This window comes from Piliocolobus tephrosceles, chromosome 5 (assembly GCF_002776525.5).
Source record: "Piliocolobus tephrosceles isolate RC106 chromosome 5, ASM277652v3, whole genome shotgun sequence".
Taxonomy (NCBI): domain Eukaryota; kingdom Metazoa; phylum Chordata; class Mammalia; order Primates; family Cercopithecidae; genus Piliocolobus; species Piliocolobus tephrosceles.
In genome coordinates this window covers 62207634-62219452 of record NC_045438.1, presented here as the reverse complement: position 1 = coordinate 62219452, position 11819 = coordinate 62207634, and positions in this window count along the sequence as shown.

The following is an 11819-nucleotide window of genomic DNA, read 5'->3' as shown; positions in this document are numbered from 1 at the left end:
TAAGCCTGAGGGTACTGCAGGAGACCAGGGTGTATTTCAGTCCTTATCTCAACCGGGTAAGACAGACACTCCTAGAGCATTGTTTATAGACCTCCCCCTAGGAATGCATTCCTTCCCCAGGGTATTCCTTGTGGGGAAAAGAATTTAGTGATATCTCTCCTACTTGCACATCTGTTTATAGGCTCTCTGCAAGAAGAAAAATGTGGTTCTATTCTGCCCACCCCCGCAGGCAGTCAGTCCTTATGGTTATCTTCCTTTGTTCCCTGAAAATCGCTGTTATTCTGCTCTTTTTCAAGGTGCACTGATTTCATATTGTTCAAACACACACGTTTTACAATCAATTTGTACAATAGTTGTCCTGAGGTGACGTACATTCTCAGCTTGTGAAGATAACAGGATTAAGAGATTAAAGTAAAGACAGACATATGAAATTATAAGAGTATTATTAGGTAAGTGATAAATGTCCGTGAAATCTTCACAATTCATGTTCAGAGATTGCAGTAAAGACAGGCATAAGAAATTATAAAAGTATTAATTTTGGAAACTGATAAATGTCCATGAAATCTTCACAACTTATGTTCCTCTGCTGTGGCTCCAGCCAGTCCCTCCATTTGGGGTCCCTGACTTCCTGCAACACCTAGACAGAGTTTTAGGAACAAGGAAGTGTTGATTGAGTTAAGGTTGGGAAGGGTGGAAGGTGAGAAGGCAATGCAGAGAGAGAAAATAGCAAACTAAGGCCCAAAGGTGTGAGTGGGCCACGAGTCTATAGGGAGTGATGAGTGATTTGTTACTTGGGGCAAGATGAGAAATAAAAAGAAACAAGACTCGTAGGACAGTCAGCAACAAGATCTCAGAGGGTTCTGGGAGGGACAGGGCCTGTCCAGCTGCCAGGTTTAGTTCTTTCCCTACCACCTCCAGCTCCCAGTTACGGGTTAGGCCATGCTCAAGTGATGCTACTTGTCTGCATGGCACAGGCCCATTGATTCACATGAGCCTATTGCTTTACTCTGTGTATCATCTGAAGCAGCTAAGATGCCAGGAGGTCCTTGGCTTCCCATCCTGACATCGGTTATTCTGTGGGTAAGGAACGCAAGTCCATTCCAATATCATCTAGGATCAAATATGAACTAGGAAGTGAGATTGGAATAAAACAGAACCACAAGGACAACAACAAAAGACCCAATTCTAATGTAATGTGCTTTAAACTTTTGGATGGCGACCCTCAGTAAGAAACACATTTTATGTGGTGATCTTGTTCAAACAAACACACACACCTATTCACAATCACATGTTGTATTAGTCAGGGTTCTCCAGAGGGACAGAATCAATAGGATATATGTATATATAAAAGGCAGTTTATGAGGGAGAACTGACTCACAGGATGGCAAGGTGAAATCCCATGATAGGCCATCTGCAAGCTGTGGAAGAGGGAAAATGGTAGTGACTTGGTCCAAGTCTGAAAGCCTCAAAACCAGACAAGTCCACAGTGTAGCTTTCAGTCTGCCACCGAAGGCCTGAGACCCCCCGAAGAAGCCACTGCTGCAAGGCCCAGAATTCAAAGGCCGAAGAACCTGGAGTTGGATGTCCAAGGGCAGAAGGAGAGGAGCAAGCATCTCAACAGAAAAAAGAGAGCCGGAAAACTCAGCAAGCAAAGCTATCCCACCTTTTTCCACCTGCTTTGTTCTAGACATGCTGGCAGCTGATTGGATGGTGCCCACCCGGATTGAACATTCTCTCCCTGTTCACGGACTCAAATGTCAATCTCTTCTGGCAACACCCTCACAGACCCACCCAGAAATAATGCTTCACCAGCCATCTAGGTATCTCTTAATCCAGTCAAGTTGACACCTAATATTAACCATCACACATGTATATTAATGAAATTAATATGTAATGAAACTGCTGGGTGCAGTGGCTCATGCCTATAATTCCAGAACTTTGGAAGGCTGAGCTAGGAGGATCACAATCCCAGCACTTTGGGAGGCCGAGACGGGCGGATCACGAGGTCAGGAGATCGAGACCATCCTGGCTAACATGGTGAAACCCCGTCTCTACTAAAAAATACAAAAAAAAACTAGCCGGGCGAGGTGGCAGGCGCCTGTAGTCCCAGCTTACTCGGGAGGCTGAGGCAGGAGAATGGCGTAAACCCCGGAGGCGGAGCTTGCAGTGAGCTGAGATCCGGCCACTACACTCCAGCCTGGGCGACAGAGCAAGACTCCGTCTCAAAAAAAAAAAAAAAAAAAAAAAGATCAGCCTGGGCAACATAGCAAGACCCATTGCCTCTAGAAAAACACAAAAAGAAAGAAAATAAAATCTAATGAAGCAATACCCTTACTATGAACAATGCACTCTAGTCTTTTTCACTTTATTTTAATTCACTGAAAAGATGCTGGCTGCAATCCACTAAATTGATTTTCTAACCCATATATGTAGGTGGAAATCGGCAGTTTGAAAAACACTGCCTTTACTTGCCTGGGATTCCCCTTGAGGATCCAATGGGACTTGTGAGAGGAAACAAGTATGGTCCCTGAGGCCCAGGGACTTGCCCTGTCCATGGCCCACAGACATTTTAGACCAGGGGTCAGCAAACTATGGACTGTAGGCCAAATCTGGCCTGCCACTTTTTAAATAAGGCCTGTAAGTTAAGAATAGCTTTTACATTTTTAAATGATTTTTTTAAACATGTAAAAACAGCAAGAATATTTTGTGATATGATAATTATAGGAAATTTAAATTTCAAGATCCGTAAATATTTACAAGTCCATGACTGTTTTTCAGTAAAGTTTTATTGTAATTAATTAATACAACTTTACTAGAATGCAATCACATTCATTTGTTTACATATTGTCTATGGTTGCTTTTGCGCTATATTGTTAGAGTTGAGCAGCTGCAACTGTACGGCTTGTGAAGCCTAAAATATTTGTTACCTAGTCCTTTATAGAAAAAGTTTGTTGACAGGCCTGGTTTAGAAAACAGGCCTCCAGGCTGGGCACAGTAACTCACACTTGTAATCCCAGCACTTTGGGAGGCCAAGGTGGGTGGATCACTTGAGGTCAGGAGTTCGATACCAGCCTGGTCAACATGGTAAAACCCCTCACAGGGTTTCACCTGTCTCTACTAAAAATACAAAAATTAGCTGGATGTGGTGGTAGGTGTCTGTAGTCCCAGCTACTTGGGAGGCTGAGGCAGAATTGCTTGAACCCGGGAGGTGGAAGTTGCAGTGGGCCAACGTCACACCACTGCACTCCAGCCTGGGTGACAGAGTGAGACTCTGTCTCAAAAAAAAAAAGAAAAGAAAAGAAAAAAGGGAAAAGCAAATAAGCCTCCCTGGCTGCAGAGGCTCAGGGAGTGCATGGACTGCTCAGGTTGATGCCCGTTTCTTTCTTTCTGTGAAGCCAACTTTTTGACTTGACTTCTTCTTCAAATACTTCCTTTTCTATTTGTCCTCCTCAGCCAAGTCCACTTTAGACTGCAGACAGCAGCCTCTCAGACCACATCTACACCTCTCAGCTGGCCTAGGATCTGGCTTAGCCTAAAGGCCCCTACCTAGTCCCTGCTCAGCCAGGAGAATGGATTGGAGAAGGTGGGCAGAAAGCTTCAAAAGCAGTAGCTGCCATGGGAGGAGAGGTGAGAGGCCCCTCCCAGCCTTCTAGAGGCTGGCTCCCCTGAGCTGGGGAGGTAGCTGTGGGAGTTTTGCACCGAGGTGCCAAATCCCTCATGGAGTGCTGCCAGATGGCAGGGAGGTTTCTGAGGTGACCCCATGTGTTGTCCTGCATTCACCTTTGACCCTGCCTCAAGGAAAAATTGTCCTAAATTCGCCATCATAGTGAGGGAGAAACTGCATGAACCTGGGTGTGCTCCCCAGGGGATGCTACATGAAACTGAAAGCCCTATCTGGCACCACAAAGTGACCGGTTTGGGAAGGATGGGAGGGAGGGAAGACCTTGCCCCCACCACAGCTATGGCAGCTCAGAGACGCAGCCCCCAGCAGTGCTGACACAAGGGAGCCAGTTCCCATTCATGGGCGAGAGGAGTGACCCTCATCAGTGGAGCTGGAGAACACACACAATCCAGTGACAATCTCGAAGACCCCTCCTAACCCATCCAGAGAGATGGGAGCAGCGCTGGGGAACAACCCCACCAGGCCTGACATGGAGAAGGACTCGTGCACAGTGGATGCAGGAGCCACCTACAGGTGCAGCAGGGAGGGGCCGGGGTGCAGGAAGAGGGCACTAATGTGTACTGAGCACCTGCTGCAGGCCCCACACTGTCCTGAGCTGTTTGTGAGTGTTAACATGTTTACTCCTCCCCCAGCCTCTGAGCTAGGGTTTGCCCTCATTTGATAGGGCAGCAAACAAAGGTTCTAAAAGGTTGAGTGATTTTCCCAGAGTCATAACTTAGAAAAGCTGGAGTCCCAGGGATTCCACTCACAGGGGCACAACTCATAGATAATGTTCCATAATATTTTTATAGAAACACACACCTCTTTGACCATCCTCTTAAGACCATGACATGAGCTGAGGACAACATGGGCCTTGAAGAAATCATCGTAGCGCAAAAGAACAAATAATGGTCAGATCACCTTCTGGTGGGCAAGTGTCTCTGTGAGCACCCCCCAGGCCATATGTTGGTGGGAAACAAATGCTTACTGCTTCACTAACAGACACAGGAATTCAGCATGGCTGGGGAGGCCTCAGGAAACTTACAATTATGGTAGAAGGAGAAGCAAACATGTCCTTCTTCACATGGGGGCAGGAAGAAGTGCAGAGCGAAGTGGGAAAAGCCCTTATAAAACCATCATGTCTCCCGAGAAATCACTCAGTATCATGAGAGCAGCAGCATGGGGGTAACCGCCCCCATGATTCTGTTACCTCCTACCAGGTCCCTCCCATGACACATGGGGATGATGGGAACTACAATTCAAGATGAGATCTTGGTGGGGACACAGCCAAACCATATCACACACAAACTGCATTAAAACAAAAACAAATACAAAAAAACTTCAGGGGCATACAATAAACACAAACTTCATTAAAAAACAACAACAACAACAACAACAAAAACCCCACAAAAATTCAGTGGCATACAACAATGAACACTTATATAACTAGCAATTCTGCAGGAATTGTTCCTACATCTGCAGTCAGCTGTAGATCAGCTAGGCAGCTCAGCTGATGTTGGCTGGGCTCGCTGACACAGAGGAAGATTGGCTGGCTGTTAGCTGAGACTACTGAGGGACTTGACTCTGTGCCAGGTGTCTTTCATCCTCCAGCAGGCTAGCCCAGGTAGCATTCTCATGGAAATGGCAGGTGCAGGAACAGAGGTCTGACTGCACAAGCTCTTTAGAAGTCCTTGTTCATATAGCGTTTACTATATGATTGTTTATAGTTTATCCCATTGGCCAAAGCAAGTCACATGGCTGAGCCTGGAGTAAGAGAAGAAGATCCCTGCAAACGGAAGGATCCAGGAAGGGGTGAATAATGGGGACCTTAACCCACTCATCACCAAATTGGTTTTAATCTATTTAAGTAAATGTTTTTTCCCTTTTGTCCTTATAGTTCTTATAGTAGTTCTCACACTACCGTATATCAGATTCACTAGGGAATTTGTTGTGCATGGAATGTACCAACTCCCAAGCTCAGAGATTCTGATTCAGTAGGTCTGAGGGAGGCCCACACATCTGATTTTTTTTTTTTTTTTTGAGATGGAGTCTTGCTCTGTCGCCCAGGTTGGAGTGCAGTGGCATGATCTCGGCTCACTGCACCCTCTGCCTCCTGGGTTCAAGAAATTCTCCTGCCTCAGCCTCCTGAGTAGCTGGGACTACAGGTGCACGCCACCACACCCAGCTAATTTTTGTATTTTTAGTAGAAATGGGGTTTCACCATATTGGTCAGGCTAGTCTTGAACTCTTGACCTTGTGATCCACCCTCCTCGGCCTCCCAAAGTGTTGGTATTACAGGCGTGAGCCACTGCACCTGGCCACATCTGATTTTTAATAAGCAATCTGGGAGATTCTGATGCTCTTAATCTTTAAAAGACACTTTGCTAATCAGCTAGATTTTCAGCTAGCTTAGGGCTTCTGCTTCACTTCTATTCTTTGAAATGATGATCCAGTTCAGCGATACAAACTCATCACCAGAGGCTATCGGCATGAGCCGAAATGTTCCCCTCAGTGTGAGCTCAGAGAGCCTGTGTGGCTGCAGGAGCTGCAGTGAGATCTTGTTTTGCAGCCTAAGGTAATATTTATCTTGTATTAAGCTTGTTGGGCAGATGTTTCTAAGCAGAAAATGCACCACACAGATGGAACTTATTCACAGCAACCAAGAATGAAAGAAAACCCTAGGCAAGTCAATGTATCTGGATGCAGATTCTGACCAAGTTGATACTAGAGATTTATAGTTGGAAGAGATTAGAGATATAAAGGCCTTAGTAGACCCAAGTCTATAGCCACCAGTTGCTTCCTGCATTTCTTTCCAAATTCTTCTTCCATTATTGAAAACTGCCCCAGGTGGGGGCGCCCATCTTTTTTATTTTTATTTTTTTTTTGAGACGGAGTCTTGCTCTGTCACCCAGGCTGGAGTGCAGTGGCACAATCTCAGCTCACTGCAACCTCCGCCTCCTGGGTTCAAGTGATTCTTCTGCCTCTGCCTCCCGAGTAGCTGGGATTACACGTGCACGCCACCACGCTCAGCTAATTTTTGTATTTTTAGTAGAGACAGGATTTCATCATGTTGGCCAGGCTGGTCTCAAACTCCTGACATAGTGATCCGCCCACCTTGGCCTCCCAAAGTGCTGGGATTACAGGTGTGAGCTGCCATGCCCAGCCCCCATCTACATTTTTTAGGCCACTTTTCCATGAATAATGTTGCTGATGAGAAGGGGGACCTTCCCCTAGACCTTAATTATCTTATATAATTCTCACGACAATAATTCTATATTGTTATCTGCAATTAGGTGTTGATATCTGCAATTTTTAGTTGAGAAACACAAGGTTCAGAGAGGTTAAGTGACCATTTTCAAACATGACATATAAAAATATGCAGTAGTGAATTCAATATATGCTCTCAGCTGCTGCAGTGAGGTCCAAAGATGGCGAGAGGAACACAGCATGAGCATGCGAATGCCAGCTCCAAGAGCCCCATCATCATTATACTCCCTACTTCCCATGTATTTCTTTTCACAGGACTAGAACCCTAGAAGGGTGTTGGGCTGGACAAGTCACCTGCACTGCAGGTTCACTTTTCTCCTGGAGGTCACCATTTGTCCCTGCCCACCCAGTCCTGCTCAGCTACCTGTAGATGTAGGTTGCTCCTGTTGCCAAACCCAGGGGAGACAAGCAAATCCAGTCAACATCTCAGTGAGCAGAGGGTGGAATGCACTTGATGGCCTATCGGCAGCCATGTGGCAGTCATGTGAACACCAAGCTACATCTTTTCTCCGTTACTGTTTGTCTCTCTCTCCGCACCCATTTCTGACTAGATTCTTGGTCCACACTTTCATTCCCAATCAGAAGTAGCCAGTTCTCGGAAACTATCATTCTGAGCAAACTGTCTCAAGGACAGGAAAACAAACACAGCATGTTCTCACTCATAGGTGGGAATTGAACAATGAGAACACTTGGACACAGGAAGGGGAACATCACACACCGGGGCCTGTTGTGGGGTGGAGGCCTGGGGGAGGGATAGCATTAGGAGAAATACTTAATGTAAATGACGAGTTAATGGGTGCAGCACACCAACATGGCACATGTATACATATGTAACGTACCTGCACGTTGTGCACATGTACCCTAGAACTTAAAGTATATATATGAAAAAAGAAATAGCCAGTTCTCCCCATAGCTCCCTTGCACCCCTAATTTGAATCCTGCACTAATCTGGACAGACAGCCTGAGGGGTAGGATGTGCCCACCCACCTATAAGTCCAGAGGCTGACTACAGAGTCCAGATGCTGAGTGCCTCCATATATTGGGCCAGTATTCAATGAATGTTCATTATTGTTATTATTGGTAGCAATATGCAAACTCTTAGGTTTAGCATGTGATTGTTCCAAGTGACAACCAGGACCTATCAACTCAGTCATAGAATTCCAAAGACCTGTGGGAATGGGGTGGGAAGGGCCAAGTAATACATGGAGAAGCCACCGCTCCTGCTGTTTGATGGTCATTGGGTCCTAGGTAACTGGCCAGGAGAGTCCTTTCACCAAGACAATTTTGGAGCGACTTTTCTGGGCCACGGATAACACCTGGCTTACCTCCTTTTGGTGAATGGTGCCTTCCAAGTCTTTGGAGTCTAACATGGTCTGAATCATTACTACTGGCTGTTCCAATTGATATAACTTCACCAGAAGCCTTAAGTGTGTGGTTTGAAGGCTGGGGAGATCCTAATTTTATAACCCAGCTGTTGATGTCTCAACAGCTTTTCCCATCAGTGGGACAGCAGGGCGATGATAGATACATTGGGAATAACTAGATATGGTTCCAGGCCCAGGCTGTGGCTGGGAAACACCATGGAAGAAGAACCTGGAAGCTAGACCCTGTAGACTGAAGCTTTTACTGGATATAACCCTAAGCTACAGGGAAAAATAAATAAATAATAAATAATCTGTCACCCAAACCCATCCTTACCCCAAATCCTGAAACTAGCCATCTAATCACAGATGCCAAACACTGAAGAGTCATTTGAATTAATTCCTCCTCTCTCCATCCATCTAAGCAATCTCTAAGGCCTTCCGTTTTAGCACACTAGCATGTTCCCATCCTCACTGCCATGGCCTTATTCAAGCCATTAGCATCACTCTACTGCTCCTACCTGGCCTCTCTGCCGGCCGTCATACCCTTTCATATAGTTGCCAAAGCTGATCATGTCACCCTGGTATTTAAAATACTTTGTATATCTCCCATCTCCCTATGGCCTAGAATATCTATACTCTTAAGCTGGGAGAGAAGATGTCCCTGTACTCCTCATCCAAGATCTGGCCCCTGCCAGTCTTCCCAGTCCAAGTTCTTACCATTTCCCACATTCCCCTGTGAGTCAGGATAGGCTTGAATCTACCGCAGGAATAAACAACTCTTAAAATCTCTGTGACGTAACATACCAGAAGTTTATTTTATGTTCGTGCAAAGACTGCTGTGGGTCCAGGAATCTAACCTTGGTTGATTGATTCAGACATTCAGGCCACTTTGATCCTGTGGCTCGTGTTTGGATGAACTGAGGCAAGATGGTGCAGTTCCGGCTTCTTCACTGTCAGCTTTCCCGCACCCGGGAGAGACACAGGTCGATTGTGCCGGCACAACCCGACCTCCGACGGAGAAAAACCGGAACCCGCCTAGCCACGCCTACCGCCCCGCCCCCGACCCGCCTATGTCCCGCCCACTGCCCTCCCACTTCCGGGCCCAGGACATAAAAGCCGCTCCCGGTGGGCACGCCTGCGCACTTTCTCAGCCCTCACTCCTGTCGGGACTGTAGGAACTCTGCCGGAGAGCTCCACCGGGTGACTCCCTGGGCCTCCCCTGCAGGAGACCGACGGACCTCACCCCTCCCCCACACCTTCTTTCCTGAAGCTGGGGGACCAAAAATAAATGTGCAGTTTTGCTCTTAGCCTTGCCTACTCGCTGGTCATTTAATACTCGCCTTGGTTTCCTAGAAAGCAAATCGGTTTCCTGGAAAGCAAATCAGTTTCCCGGAAAGCAAATCAGCTCGGTCCTCTCAATCTGGGTCCTCTGTTTTTTGGACAGGGGAGGAGAGAGACTGGAGACACACAGGCTTCCACTGCCTCAGCATGGAAGCGACATACATCATTTCCACTCACATTTCCCTGGCCAGAACTTCACTATGGCCCTACCCTACTCAAAGGAGGTAGGAAGTATAGTCTCTTGTGTGCTCAGGAAAGAAAGAACCAGATATTACTGATGTTGGTGCCCCTGGTGCTCCAAGCACGCTGAAAACCTTGTGCCCTCCTTAGCATACCCTGCCATGCCATGCCTGTGTCTTGCACGTGCTGCTCCAACTCCCTAGAATACCTCTCTCCTCCCCTTTCCCATCTCTCCCAGCCTTTCTTTCTCTGCCAGCACACCTCCTGGGAAACTTGGTTTTACCCAACTCCACATGATATGGTTTGGCTGTGTCACCACCCAAGTCTCATCTTGAATTGTGGCTCCCATGATTCCCACGTGCTGTGGGAGGGACCTGGTGGGAGATGGTTGAATCCTGGGGGTGGTTTCCCCCATGCTGTTCTCGTGGTAGTGAATGGGTCTTACGGGATCTGATGGTTTTATAAGGGGAAACCCCTTTCACTTGGTTCTCATTCTCTCTCTTGCTTGCCACCATGTAAGACATAGCTTTCACCTTCTGCCATGATTGTGAGGCCTCCCCAGCCACGTGAAACTGTGAGTCACTTAAACCTCTTCCCTTTATAAATTACCCAGTCTCGGGTATGTCTTTATCAGCAGTGTGAGAACAGACTAGTACACCCCACTTGGTTCTGAAGTTTGTGGAGCCTTCTCTGACAGCCCCCTGCCCCCAACAATGAGTGGTTTGTCCCCTCCTCAGTGCCATTCTTAGGGCATGGGCAGGCTATTGCCTGAGCTTACCTCTCAGCATTGATACATCGGTTTGTTGATACATCAACAAACCGATGTATCTTTCTGCTTCTTATGTCTTTCTGCTTCTTATGTCTTTCAGAAAGATGTATCTTTCTACTTCTTATGTCCCAAGAACCTAACACACGCCTTGGCACTAGCAGTTGCCCAGTAAATGTGTATAGAATTTAATTGAGTGGATGAGTATGGTCTTTTACTGGGGAGGGCTCAAGTCTTCCTTACGGGCCCCATCTCCAAAGAGGTTGGACACAATGGTCCACGTCAGAGTTGCTGTCCTCACCTCTCCCTAAACCCTCTGCCTGTTGCTGGGTTGTCTCCTCGGACCCAGGAAGTGCTGCAAGGAGCAAAAATAGTTAGTTAATTCTTTAGGTTCCTGGAAATCTTCTTCACAGTCATTCTTGGGGCCAGGGCCAGGACTGACAGAAGAAGGGGGGTACCACTAAAGGGATGAGAGCTTGGAAAAAAGGAAGAAAACGTAAAAAGAGGTTGATGCTACCAAGGCAGTAAATGCTTTCCTCCCTTCCCCTCTTGTGCACAATCCCCATATATCAATGTCAATCTCTGCCCAGCAAGATTCCCACTGACCATTTATCCCCAGGACCCTGAGGGAAAGAGGTCCTACACTAATTCACCTTTGCCTCAGTTGCCTCCTAACTTCTCCCTCTAAAACAAGCCTCTTCAACTGGTCGCTGCATCTTCTAGCAGGGCCCAGCAGACCTGACCTCAACCACTCCCTTTCAGTAAATCTGGTCTCAAACCACCCTGGCTTTTTCTTTTCTGTCTTTAAAAACTAAACTTCCAACTAATATTCCAGTCTTCCCTGGAGATCCAATTTGTGGACAGGACCATGCTATCTCAGTGTTCTTGCCGAGCCATAATGGTAGTAATCGGTGTTCACTTCTTCCTATCATTTTTCCAATAATCTGAACATCTAGAATCTTTTTCCCTTCACATTTTCATTCTCTGTCATCAAAACTCATTTTGCTGTTCTCATGCCACATATTTAAAAAGCTCAGAGTGAGTTAGTGCAGCATCTGTGCTTCCCATGGCTAACTGTGCCTTCTAGATTAGTATCCACAGTAGATCTAATTAGCACAATATTTACCTCTGCTTCTTGCTTATTAATAAAGATATCATGGCAGAGCAGACTCCCGTGACAGCCCTTCTGAGCCATATCCAGGTGTATGAGTGTGAGAAGAAGGCCATTTGATTATTTGTG